Source organism: Crinia signifera, unplaced genomic scaffold (assembly GCF_055691185.1).
Source record: "Crinia signifera unplaced genomic scaffold, ASM5569118v1 HAP2_SCAFFOLD_488, whole genome shotgun sequence".
Lineage (NCBI taxonomy): Eukaryota > Metazoa > Chordata > Amphibia > Anura > Myobatrachidae > Crinia > Crinia signifera.
Window position 1 is genome coordinate 12,823 of NW_028142381.1, and position 13,696 is coordinate 26,518.

Below are 13,696 nucleotides of genomic sequence, written 5' to 3' on the forward strand. Positions count from 1 at the left end.
TGTACAGGTGTCATGTGTGGCTCAGACATTGTCACGTACGCACTGTGTACCCCGACACCCAGACATCAGGGAGGATGTGATGTACAGGCGTCATGTGTGGCTCAGACATTGTCACGTACGCACTGTGTACCCCCAGACATCGGGGAGTATGTGATGTACAGGCATCATGTGTGGCTCAGACATTGTCACATACGCACTGTGTACCCCGAGACCCAGACATCGGGAAGGATGTGATGTACAGGTGTCATGTGTGGCTCAGACATTGTCACGTACGCACTGTGTACCCCCAGACATCGGGGATTATGTGATGTACAGGTGTCATGTGTGGCTCAGACATTGTCACGTATGCACTGTGTACCCCGACACCCAGACATCAGGGAGGATGTGATGTACAGGTGTCATGTGTGGCTCAGACATTGTCACGTACGCACTGTGTACCCCCAGACATCGGGGATTATGTGATGTACAGGTGTCATGTGTGGCTCAGACATTGTCACATACGCATTGTGTACCCCGAGACCCAGACATCGGGGAGTATGTGATGTACAGGCGTCATGTGTGGCTCAGACATTGTCACATACGCACTGTGTACCCCGACACCCAGACATCAGGGAGGATGTGATGTACAGGCGTCATGTGTGGCTCAGACATTGTCACGTACGCACTTTGTACCCCCAGACATCGGGGAGTATGTGATGTACAGGCATCATGTGTGGCTCAGACAATGTCACGTACGCACTGTGTACCCCGAGACCCAGACATCGGGGAGTATGTGATGTACAGGTGTCATGTGTGGCTCAGGCATTGTCACGTACGCAGTGTGTACCCCGAGACCCAGACATCGGGGATTATGTGATGTACAGGCGTCATGTGTGGCTCAGACATTGTCACGTACGCAGTGTGTACCCCGAGACCCAGACATCCGGGAGTATGTGATGTACAGGTGTCATGTGTGGCTCAGACATTGTCACGTACGCAGTGTGTACCCCGAGACCCAGACATCGGGGATTATGTGATGTACAGGTGTCATGTGTGGCTCATACATTGTCAAGTACGCACTGTGTACCCCAACACCCAGACATCAGGGAGGATGTGATGTACAGGCGTCATGTGTGGCTCAGACATTGTCACGTACGCACTTTGTACCCCCAGACCCAGACATCAGGGAGGATGTGATGTACAGGTGTCATGTGTGGCTCAGACATTGTCACGTACGCACTGTGTACCCCGACACCCAGACATCAGGGAGGATGTGATGTACAGGCGTCATGTGTGGCTCAGACATTGTCACGTACGCACGGTGTACCCCGAGACCCAGACATCGGGGAGTATGTGATGTACAGGTGTCATGTGTGGCTCAGACATTGTCACGTACGCACTGTGTACCCCGACACCCAGACATCAGGGAGGATGTGATGTACAGGCGTCATGTGTGGCTCAGACATTGTCACGTACGCACTGTGTACCCCCAGACATCGGGGAGTATGTGATGTACAGGCATCATGTGTGGCTCAGACATTGTCACATACGCACTGTGTACCCCGAGACCCAGACATCGGGAAGGATGTAATGTACAGGCGTCATGTGTGGCTCAGACATTGTCACGTATGCACTGTGTACCCCGACACCCAGACATCAGGGAGGATGTGATGTACAGGTGTCATGTGTGGCTCAGACATTGTCACGTACGCACTGTGTACCCCCAGACATCGGGGATTATGTGATGTACAGGTGTCATGTGTGGCTCAGACATTGTCACATACGCATTGTGTACCCCGAGACCCAGACATCGGGGAGTATGTGATGTACAGGCGTCATGTGTGGCTCAGACATTGTCACATACGCACTGTGTACCCCGACACCCAGACATCAGGGAGGATGTGATGTACAGGCGTCATGTGTGGCTCAGACATTGTCACGTACGCACTTTGTACCCCCAGACATCGGGGAGTATGTGATGTACAGGCATCATGTGTGGCTCAGACAATGTCACGTACGCACTGTGTACCCCGAGACCCAGACATCGGGGATTATGTGATGTACAGGTGTCATGTGTGGCTCAGGCATTGTCACGTACGCACTGTGTACCCCGAGACCCAGACATCGGGGATTATGTGATGTACAGGCGTCATGTGTGGCTCAGACATTGTCACGTACGCACTGTGTACCCCGAGACCCAGACATCGGGGATTATGTGATGTACAGGCGTCATGTGTGGCTCAGACATTGTCACATACGCATTGTGTACCCCGAGACCCAGACATCGGGGATTATGTGATGTACAGGTGTCATGTGTGGCTCAGACATTGTCACATACGTAGTGTGTACCCCGAGACCCAGACATCCGGGAGTATGTGATGTACAGGTGTCATGTGTGGCTCAGACATTGTCACATACGCATTGTGTACCCCGAGACCCAGACATCGGGGATACTGTGATGTACAGGTGTCATGTGTGGCTCAGACATTGTCTCGTACGCACTGTGTACCCCGAGACCCAGACATCGGGGAGTATGTGATGTACAGGCGTCATGTGTGGCTCAGACATTGTCACGTACGCACTGTGTACCCCGACACCCAGACATCAGGGAGGATGTGATGTACATGCGTCATGTGTGGCTCAGACATTGTCACATACGCATTGTGTACCCCGAGACCCAGACATCGGGGATACTGTGATGTACAGGTGTCATGTGTGGCTCAGACATTGTCTCGTACGCATTGTGTACCCCGAGACCCAGACATCGGGGATTATGTGATGTACAGGCATCATGTGTGGCTCAGGCATTGTCACGTACGCAGTGTGTACCCCGAGATCCAGACATCGGGGAGTATGTGATGTACAGGCGTCATGTGTGGCTCAGACATTGTCACGTACGCAGTGTGTACCCCGACACCCAGACATCGGGGAGGATGTAATGTACAGGCGTCATGTGTGGCTCAGACATTGTCACGTACGCACTGTGTACCCCGAGACCCAGACATCGGGGATACTGTGATGTACAGGCGTCATGTGTGGCTCAGACATTGTCACGTACGCACTGTGTACCCCGAGACCCAGACATCGGGGAGTATGTGATGTACAGGCGTCATGTGTGGCTCAGACATTGTCTCGTACGCACTGTTTCCCCGACACCCAGACATCGGGGATACTGTGATGTACAGGCGTCATGTGTGGCTCAGACATTGTCACGTATGCACTGTGTACCCCGAAACCCAGACATCAGGGAGTATGTGATGTACAGGTGTCATGTGTGGCTCAGGCATTGTCACGTACGCAGTGTGTACCCCGAGATCCAGACATCGGGGAGTATGTAATGTACAGGTGTCATGTGTGGCTCAGACATTGTCACGTATGCAGTGTGTACCCCGAGACCCAGACATCGGGGAGTATGTGATGTACAGGCGTCATGTGTGGCTCAGACAATGTCACGTACGCACTGTGTACCCCGAAACCCAGACATCAGGGAGTATGTGATGTACAGGTGTCATGTGTGGCTCAGACATTGTCACGTACGCACTGTTTCCCCGACACCCAGACATCGGGATACTGTGATGTACAGGTGTCATGTGTGGCTCAGACATTGTCACGTACGCACTGTGTACCCCGAGACCCAGACATCGGGGAGTATGTGATGTACAGGCGTCATGTGTGGCTCAGACATTGTCTCGTACGCACTGTTTCCCCGACACCCAGACATCGGGGATACTGTGATGTACAGGCGTCATGTGTGGCTCAGACATTGTCACATACGCACTGTTTCCCCGACACCCAGACATCAGGGATACTGTGATGTACAGGTGTCATGTGTGGCTCAGACATTGTCACGTACGCACTGTTTCCCCGACACCCAGACATCGGGGAGTATGTGATGTACAGGTGTCATGTGTGGGTCAGACATTGTCACGTACGCACTGTGTACCCCGAGACCCAGACATCGGGGATTATGTGATGTACAGGCGTCATGTGTGGCTCAGACATTGTCACGTACGCACTGTTTCCCCGACACCCAGACATCGGGGAGTATGTGATGTACAGGTGTCATGTGTGGGTCAGACATTGTCACGTACGCACTGTGTACCCCGAGACCCAGACATCGGGGATTATGTGATGTACAGGTGTCATGTGTGGCTCAGACATTGTCACGTACGCACTGTGTACCCCGAGACCCAGACATCGGGGATTATGTGATGTACAGGTGTCATGTGTGGCTCAGACATTGTCACGTACGCACTGTGTACCCCGAGACCCAGACATCGGGGATACTGTGATGTACAGGCGTCATGTGTGGCTCAGACATTGTCACGTACGCAGTGTGTACCCCGAGACCCAGACATCGGGGATACTGTGATGTACAGGCGTCATGTGTGGCTCAGACATTGTCACGTACGCACTGTGTACCCCGACACCCAGACATCGGGGAGTATGTGATGTACAGGTGTCATGTGTGGCTCAGACATTGTCACATACGCACTGTTTCCCCGACACCCAGACATCGGGGAGGATGTGATGTACAGGCGTCATGTGTAGCTCAGACATTGTCACATACGCACTGTACCCCGAGACCCAGACATCGGGGAGTATGTGATGTACAGGCGTCATGTGTGGCTCAGACATTGTCACGTATACACTGTGTACCCCGAGACCCAGACATCGGGGAGTATGTGATGTACAGGCGTCATGTGTGGCTCAGACATTGTCACGTACGCACTGTGTACCTCAACACCCAGACATCAGGGAATATGTGATGTACAGGCGTCATGTGTGGCTCAGACATTGTCACGTACGCACGGTGTACCCCGAGACCCAGACATCGGGGAGTATGTGATGTACAGGCGTCATGTGTAGCTCAGACATTGTCACATACGCACTGTACCCCGAGACCCAGACATCGGGAAGGATGTGATGTACAGGCGTCATGTGTAGCTCAGACATTGTCACATACGCATTGTGTACCCCGACACCCAGACATCGGGGAGTATGTGATGTACAGGTGTCATGTGTGGCTCAGACATTGTCACGTACGCACTGTACCCCAACACCCAGACATCAGGGAGGATGTGATGTACAGGCGTCATGTGTGGCTCAGACATTGTCACGTACGCACTGTGTACCCCGAGACCCAGACATCGGGGAATATGTGATGTACAGGCGTCATGTGTGGCTCAGACATTGTCACGTACGCACGGTGTACCCCGAGACCCAGACATCGGGGATTATGTGATGTACAGGCGTCATGTGTGGCTCAGACATTGTCACGTACGTAGTGTGTACCCCGAGACCCAGACATCGGGGAGTATGTGATGTACAGGCGTCATGTGTAGCTCAGACATTGTCACATACGCATTGTGTACCCCGACACCCAGACATCGGGGAGTATGTGATGTACAGGTGTCATGTGTGGCTCAGACATTGTCACGTACGCACTGTACCCCAACACCCAGACATCAGGGAGGATGTGATGTACAGGCGTCATGTGTGGCTCAGACATTGTCACGTACGCACTGTGTACCCCGAGACCCAGACATCGGGGAGTATGTGATGTACAGGCGTCATGTGTAGCTCAGACATTGTCACATACGCATTGTGTACCCCGACACCCAGACATCGGGGAGTATGTGATGTACAGGTGTCATGTGTGGCTCAGACATTGTCACGTACGCACTGTACCCCAACACCCAGACATCAGGGAGGATGTGATGTACAGGCGTCATGTGTGGCTCAGACATTGTCACGTACGCACTGTGTACCCCGAGACCCAGACATCAGGGAATATGTGATGTACAGGCGTCATGTGTGGCTCAGACATTGTCACGTACGCACGGTGTACCCCGAGACCCAGACATCGGGGATTATGTGATGTACAGGCGTCATGTGTGGCTCAGACATTGTCACGTACGCACGGTGTACCCCGAGACCCAGACATCGGGGAGTATGTGATGTACAGGCGTCATGTGTAGCTCAGACATTGTCACATACGCACTGTACCCCGAGACCCAGACATCGGGAAGGATGTGATGTACAGGCGTCATGTGTAGCTCAGACATTGTCACATACGCATTGTGTACCCCGACACCCAGACATCGGGGAGTATGTGATGTACAGGCGTCATGTGTGGCTCAGACATTGTCACGTACGCACGGTGTACCCCGAGACCCAGACATCGGGGAGTATGTGATGTACAGGCGTCATGTGTGGCTCAGACATTGTCACGTACGCACTGTACCCCGAGACCCAGACATCGGGGAGTATGTGATGTACAGGTGTCATGTGTGGCTCAGACATTGTCACGTACGCACTGTACCCCAACACCCAGACATCAGGGAGGATGTGATGTACAGGCGTCATGTGTGGCTCAGACATTGTCACGTACGCACGGTGTACCCCGAGACCCAGACATCGGGGAGTATGTGATGTACAGGTGTCATGTGTGGCTCAGACATTGTCACGTACGCACTGTACCCCAACACCCAGACATCAGGGAGGATGTGATGTACAGGCGTCATGTGTGGCTCAGACATTGTCACGTACGCACTGTGTACCCCGAGACCCAGACATCGGGGATTATGTGATGTACAGGCGTCATGTGTGGCTCAGACATTGTCACGTACGCACGGTGTACCCCGAGACCCAGACATCGGGGAGTATGTGATGTACAGGCGTCATGTGTGGCTCAGACATTGTCACATACGCACTGTACCCCGAGACCCAGACATCGGGAAGGATGTGATGTACAGGCGTCATGTGTAGCTCAGACATTGTCACATACGCATTGTGTACCCCGACACCCAGACATCGGGGAGTATGTGATGTACAGGCGTCATGTGTGGCTCAGACATTGTCACGTACGCACGGTGTACCCCGAGACCCAGACATCGGGGAGTATGTGATGTACAGGCGTCATGTGTGGCTCAGACATTGTCACGTACGCACTGTACCCCGAGACCCAGACATCGGGGATTATGTGATGTACAGGCGTCATGTGTGGCTCAGACATTGTCACGTACGCACTGTGTACCCCGAGACCCAGACATCGGGGATTATGTGATGTACAGGCGTCATGTGTGGCTCAGACATTGTCACGTACGCACGGTGTACCCCGAGACCCAGACATCGGGGAGTATGTGATGTACAGGCGTCATGTGTGGCTCAGACATTGTCACATACGCACTGTACCCCGAGACCCAGACATCGGGAAGGATGTGATGTACAGGCGTCATGTGTAGCTCAGACATTGTCACATACGCATTGTGTACCCCGACACCCAGACATCGGGGAGTATGTGATGTACAGGCGTCATGTGTGGCTCAGACATTGTCACGTACGCACGGTGTACCCCGAGACCCAGACATCGGGGAGTATGTGATGTACAGGCGTCATGTGTGGCTCAGACATTGTCACGTACACAAGTAATTGCAGATTATCCGACCCATTACGTCTCTGGTATGTGTGTACTGTTTCATCATGCCCCAGGAGGAGGATGCGGAATACCCCAGTTGGAATGTGGCACCCTGCAGCAGGGGGCTGTACATTCTGGGGTGTTGGTATAAATATCCCTTTACCTGGTATTACACCTGGCTTCCATCCAGCCTCCATTTACCTGGTATTACACCTGGCCTCCATGGAGCCTCCATTTACCTGGTATTACACCTGGCTTCCATCCAGCCTCCATTTACCTGGTATTACACCTGTCCTTCATCCAGCCTCCATTTACCTGGTATTACACCTGGCCTCCATCCAGCCTCCATTTACCTGGTACTACACCTGGCCTCCATTCAGCCTCCATTTACCTGGTATCACACCTGGCCTCCATCCAGCCTCCATTTACCTGGTATTACACTTGGCTTCCATCCAGCCTCCATTTACCTGGTATTACACCTGTCCTTCATCCAGCCTCCATTTACCTGGTATTACACCTGGCCTCCATCCAGCCTCCATTTACCTGGTATTACACCTGGCCTCCATCCAGCCTCCATTAACCTGGTATTACACCTGGCCTCCATTCAGCCTCCATTTACCTGGTATCACACCTGGCCTCCATCCAGCCTCCATTAACCTGGTATCACACCTGGCCTCCATGCAGCCTCCATTTACCTGGTATTACACCTGGCCTCCATGGAGCCTCCATTTACCTGGTATTACACCTGGCCTCCATGGAGCCTCCATTTACCTGGTATTACACCTGGCCTCCATCCAGCCTCCATTTACCTGGTATCACACCTGGCCTCCATGCAGCCTCCATTTACCTGGTATCACACCTGGCCTCCATGCAGCCTCCATTTACCTGGTATCACACCTGGCCTCTATGCAGCCTCCATTTACCTGGTATTACACTTGGCTTCCATCCAGCCTCCATTTACCTGGTATTACACCTTGCCTCCATGCAGCCTCCATTTACCTGGTATTACACCTTGCCTCCATCCAGCCTCCATTTACCTGGTATTACACCTGGCCTCCATCCAGCCTCCATTTACCTGGTATTACACCTTGCCTCCATCCAGCCTCCATTTACCTGATACTACACCTGGCCTCCATCCAGCCTCCATTTACCTGGTATTACACCTTGCCTCCATCCAGCCTCCATTTACCTGGTATTACACCTGGCCTCCATCCAGCCTCCATTTACCTGGTATTACACCTGGCCTCCATCCAGCCTCCATTTACCTGGTATTACACCTGGCCTCCATTAATTATCATTGCTGCTGGTTGGATTCTCCTCTTCTTGTTACCATATCTCTGTCTGTGTGACTGGTGGTCTGCAGCCATGGGCCAGGCATGGTGGGTGATTTGGTCAGCTGCCTCTGTTGCACACACTCACATACAGGCATTGTACACCAGATTGTATCCTCTATTTCTGTAGCATTTGTAATTTCACTTTTAATATTTTAGTTTTTATATACCGTATTTTGAAAGAAAATGCTGCAACCCTTCTCTAATGCAACATCTGCTTTACATAAAGAATACAAAGGGTAAGGAATTCTGGGTGCACTGAGGATATCTCTGCAATAGGTCCAACTGATAAGCCCCGTATACACGGGGGAGATATATTGCTCAGTGTCTCCTTTTCATCAGCGACCAGAGATGGTCGCTGATGAAAAGGATCCTCTGCCGGGCGGTGCCGCAGAGGTAATCAGCTGGTCGCAGGAGCAAGCTCCTGCGACCAGCGATTGGAAAGGGGCTGAAAACGGGAGTGCGCACCCAGCGATTTATCGCCAGGGCACACTCCCATCACTGGCAATATGGTTGCCAGCGACCATATTTCCAGCGATTTCAGCCCCCATCGCCCCCGTGTGTACACAACAATAGTTTCCACTATTTCTAGTCCATCACTTTAACCACTCGGCCACGACTCACTTTACTTAAAATGTAACCTTTATTAATATTCTAAAAACAAATATTAATAAAGGTAAAAGTTTAAGTAAAGTGGAAACTATCAGTTGGACCTATTGCAGAGATTGTATACCAGATTGCTTGTACCTGTGGTGCCTTATGCCTCATTGCTCAGGAATGCTGTGGTTACAGTAGGAGTCCGCTCCCAGTGGCGGCCATTGTCTCCTCTAACCGCCCTGTATTATATCCATCTCTTATTTCTCATTGCAGGATGTCCCTCAGGGATGTTCAAACCAGACCAGGGGGATGACACCTGCAAGACCTGTCCATTCAACAGCCGCACCACCTCCGAGGGGGCCATCAACTGCGTGTGCCGGACCGGGTACTACCGCGTGGACATGGACCCCCTAAGCATGCCATGCACCAGTAAGCGGAATACCCTAACTATTGCAGGTTACATCTATGTAACATCTGTGTGTCTAACATACGTGCAGTAATAACACATGGACACTGATAACTGACACACACGGAGCTGAGGACACTGATAACTGTGACACACACAGAGCTGAGCACACTGATAACTGTGACACACACGGAGCTGAGGACACTGATAACTGACACACACGGAGCTGAGGACACTGATAACTGACACACACGGAGCTGAGGGCACGGATAACTGTGACACACACGGAGCTGAGGACACTGATAACTGACACACACGGAGCTGAGGACACTGATAACTGACACACACGGAGCTGAGGGCACGGATAACTGTGACACACACGGAGCTGAGGACACTGATAACTGACACACACGGAGCTGAGGACACTGATAACTGTGACACACACGGAGCTGAGGGCACGGATTACTGTGACACACACGGAGATGAGCACACTGATAACTGACACACACGGAGCTGAGGACACTGATAACTGACACACACGGAGCTGAGGACACTGATAACTGACACACACGGAGCTGAGGACACTGATAACTGACACACACGGAGCTGAGGACACTGATAACTGACACACACGGAGCTGAGGACACTGATAACTGACACACACGGAGCTGAGGACACTGATAACTGACACACACGGAGCTGAGGACACTGATAACTGACACACACGGAGCTGAGGACACTGATAACTGACACACACGGAGCTGAGGGCACGGATAACTGTGACACACACGGAGATGAGCACACTGATAACTGTGACACACACGGAGCTGAGCACACTGATAACTGTGACACACATGGGGCTGAGCACACTGTTAACTGTGACACACACGGAGCTGAGGACACTGATAACTGACACACGGAGCTGAGGGCACTGATAACTGTGACACACACGGAGCTGAGGACACTGATAACTGACACACACGGAGCTGAGGACACTGATAACTGACACACACGGAGCTGAGGGCACGTATAACTGACACACACGGAGCTGAGGGCACGTATAACTGACACACACGGAGCTTAGCACACTGATAACTGACACACACGGAGCTGAGGGCACTGATAACTGTGACACACACGGAGCTGAGCACACTGATAACTGACACACACGGAGCTGAGGGCACTGATAACTGTGACACACACGGAGCTTAGCACACTGATAACTGTGACACACGGAGCTGAGCATACTGATAACTATGACACACTCGGAGCTGAGGGCACTGATAACTGTGGGGGACAGACGGGGCAGAGGACACTGATAATTGTGACACACATAGAGCTGAGAAAACTGATAACTGTGACACACACAAAGCTGAGAACACTGATAACTGTGACACACACACACACAGGGCTGAGGACACTGATAACTGTGACACACACAGAGCTGAGCGGGTGCCGGACGACTCACCGAGCACCCCCCCACGATAGGTGCCTCCCTCCTTCTCCTCAACCACGCCCCCTCTCCCCACACTGCTATGTATACTGTACCTGTGACACACCTGATAGGTGTTCCCCTTCTTTTCCTAAACCACGCCCCCTCTCCCCACACTGCTATGTATTATGTATACTGTACCTGTGACACCCCCCTCTCCCCACACCTCTATGTATTCTGTATACTGTACCTGTGACACACCCCCTCTCCCCACACTGCTATGTATTCTGTATACTGTACCTGTGACACACCTTATAGGTGCCTCCCTTCTTTTCCTCAGCCACGCCCCCTCTCCCCACACCACTATGTATTCTGTATACTGTACCTGTGACACACCTGATAGGTGCCTCCCTTCTTATCCTCAGCCACACCCCCTCCCCCCACACCGCTATGTATTCTGTATACTGTACCTGTGACACACCTTATAGGTGCCTCCCTCCTCAGCCACACCCCCTCTCCCCACACCTCTATGTATTCTGTATACTGTACCTGTGACACACCTGATAGGTGCCTCCCTCCTCAGCCACGCCCCCTCTCCCCACACCTCTATGTATTCTGTATACTGTACCTGTGACACACCTTATAGGTGCCTCCCTTCTTTTCCTCAGCCATGCCCCCTCTCCCCACACCTCTATGTATTCTGTATACTGTACCTGTGACACACCTTATAGGTGCCTCCCTCCTCAGCCACGCCCCCTCTCCCCACACCGCTATGTATTCTGTATACTGTACCTATGACACACCTGATAGGTGCCTCCCTCCTCAGCCACGCCCCCTCTCCCCACACCGCTATGTATTTTGTATACTGTACCTGTGACACACCTGATAGGTGCCTCCCTCCTCAGCCACACCCCCTCTCCCCCACACCGCTATGTATTCTGTATACTGTACCTGTGACACACCTGATAGGTGCATCCCTTCTTCTCAGCCACGCCCCCTCTCCCCACACCTCTATGTATTCTGTATACTGTACCTGTGACACACCTTATAGGTGCCTCCCTCCTCAGCCACGCCCCCTCTCCCCACACCGCTATGTATTCTGTATACTGTACCTATGACACACCTGATAGGTGCCTCCCTCCTCAGCCACGCCCCCTCTCCCCACACCGCTATGTATTTTGTATACTGTACCTGTGACACACCTGATAGGTGCCTCCCTCCTCAGCCACACCCCCTCTCCCCACACCGCTATGTATTATGTATACTGTACCTGTGACACACCTGATAGGTGCATCCCTTCTTCTCAGCCACGCCCCCTCTCCCCACACCGCTATGTATTCTGTATACTGTACCTGTGACACAACCCCTCTCCCCACACTGCTATGTATTATGTATACTGTACCTGTGACACACCTGATAGGTGCCTCCCTCCTTTTCCTCAGCCACGCCCCCTCTCCCCACACCGCTATGTATTATGTATACTGTAACTGTGACACACCTGATAGGTGCCTCCCTCCTCAGCCACGCCCCCTCTCCCCACACCTCTATGTATTCTGTGTACTGTACCTGTGACACACCTGATAGGTGCCTCCCTCCTCAGCCACGCCCCCTCTCCCCACACCGCTATGTATTTTGTATACTGTACCTGTGACACACCTGATAGGTGCCTCCCTCCTCAGCCACGCCCCCTCTCCCCACACCGCTATGTATTCTGTATACTGTACCTGTGACACACCTGATAGTTGCCTCCCTTCTTATCCTCAGCCACGCCCCCTCTCCCCACACTGCTATGTATTCTGTATACTGTACCTGTGACACACCTGATAGGTGCCTCCCTCCTCAGCCACTCCCCCTCTCCCCACACCGTTATGTATTCTGTATACTGTACCTGTGACACACCTGATAAGTGCCTCCCTCCTCAGCTACGCCCCCTCTCCCCACACCGCTATGTATTCTGTACACTGTACCTGTTACACACCTGATAGGTGCCTCCCTTCTCAGCCACTCCCCCTCTCCCCACACCGCTATGTATTCTGTATACTGTACCTGTGACACACCTGATAGGTGCCTCCCTTCTTATCCTCAGCCACGCCCCCTCTCCCCACACCGCTATGTATTCTGTATACTGTACCTGTGACACACCTGATAGGTGCCTTTCTCCTCAGCCATGCCGCCTCTCCCCACACCGCTATGTATTCTGTATACTGTACCTGTGACACACCTGATAGGTGCCTCCCTTCTTTTCCTCAGCCACGCCCCCTCTCCCCACACCGCTATGTATTCTGTATACTGTACCTGTGACACACCTGATAGGTGCCTCCCTCCTCAGCCACGCCCCCTCTCCCCACACCGCTATGTATTCTGTATACTGTACCTGTGACACTCCTGATAGGGGCCTCCCTCCTCAGCCACGCCCCCTCTCCCCACACCGCTATGTATTCTGTATACTGTACCTGTGACACACCTGATAGGTGCCTCCCTTCTTTTCCTCAGCCACGCCCCCTCTCCCCACACCGCTATGTATGATGTAT

At 52.6% G+C, this 13,696-nt stretch overlaps 1 pseudogene across 1 annotated transcript in view; it reads left to right on the forward strand.

Annotated features, from left to right (window-relative positions):
• LOC146055567 (ephrin type-B receptor 2-like) overlaps window positions 1-13,696 on the forward strand; it is a 73,517-nt pseudogene that overhangs the window by 12,429 nt on the left and 47,392 nt on the right. The window contains exon 2 of the transcript XR_014468767.1: window positions 9,601-9,756. The product of XR_014468767.1 is annotated as an ephrin type-B receptor 2-like (transcript). The remainder of the gene's footprint in view (window positions 1-9,600; window positions 9,757-13,696) is intronic.